The sequence below is a fragment of the Charadrius vociferus genome, unplaced genomic scaffold (assembly GCF_000708025.1).
Source record: "Charadrius vociferus isolate BGI_N301 unplaced genomic scaffold, ASM70802v2 scaffold31, whole genome shotgun sequence".
Taxonomy (NCBI): domain Eukaryota; kingdom Metazoa; phylum Chordata; class Aves; order Charadriiformes; family Charadriidae; genus Charadrius; species Charadrius vociferus.
The window spans coordinates 1854678-1855104 of record NW_009646966.1 but is presented as its reverse complement, the minus strand read 5'-3'; the positions used below and the strand labels follow the sequence as shown (position 1 = coordinate 1855104).

The window sequence follows — 427 nt, the reverse complement described above, 5'->3', positions numbered from 1 at the left end:
GGGGACGCCCGCCCAGGCTGTGGGCTGGAGGCAACTTCTTGCCCTCTGCTCCCTCCTGAGGGTGGGCGCCCCTCCGGAAGGGGACCCCGCCGGTGTGCCACTACGGGTGGCGCGGCACAGGCGTGCGGGCACTCGGTGACAAGCGCAGCTAGTATTTTCCGCGTGAAGTGTCATTGACTTTGGTAGCAAATCTCCTTTAAGATTAGCGGGGGAACACGAGTAAACAGCGGCGTTATCTCCTTTAACACACACTTTATTCCCTCTACGATCGCAAGCAACAAAAAGCAGCCAGGCTGCTCCCTTGCAGCCCGCACCCAGCCAGCGATGCATTAAGCACGCAAACGCTTTGACGGGAGCTCGTCCCGGCGGCGGCAGGGGAGGCAAAACCCCCTTTTCCAGGGGCGCTGCCGAGAGAAGCACCCCGGCG

General features: G+C 62.1%; 1 protein-coding gene across 1 annotated transcript in view; it reads left to right on the top strand.

The window, feature by feature from the left end:
- The window catches only part of NXPH1 (neurexophilin 1), a 141043-nt gene that overhangs the window by 608 nt on the left and 140008 nt on the right, over positions 1-427 (top strand). The gene's annotated exons all lie outside the window — the stretch shown is intronic.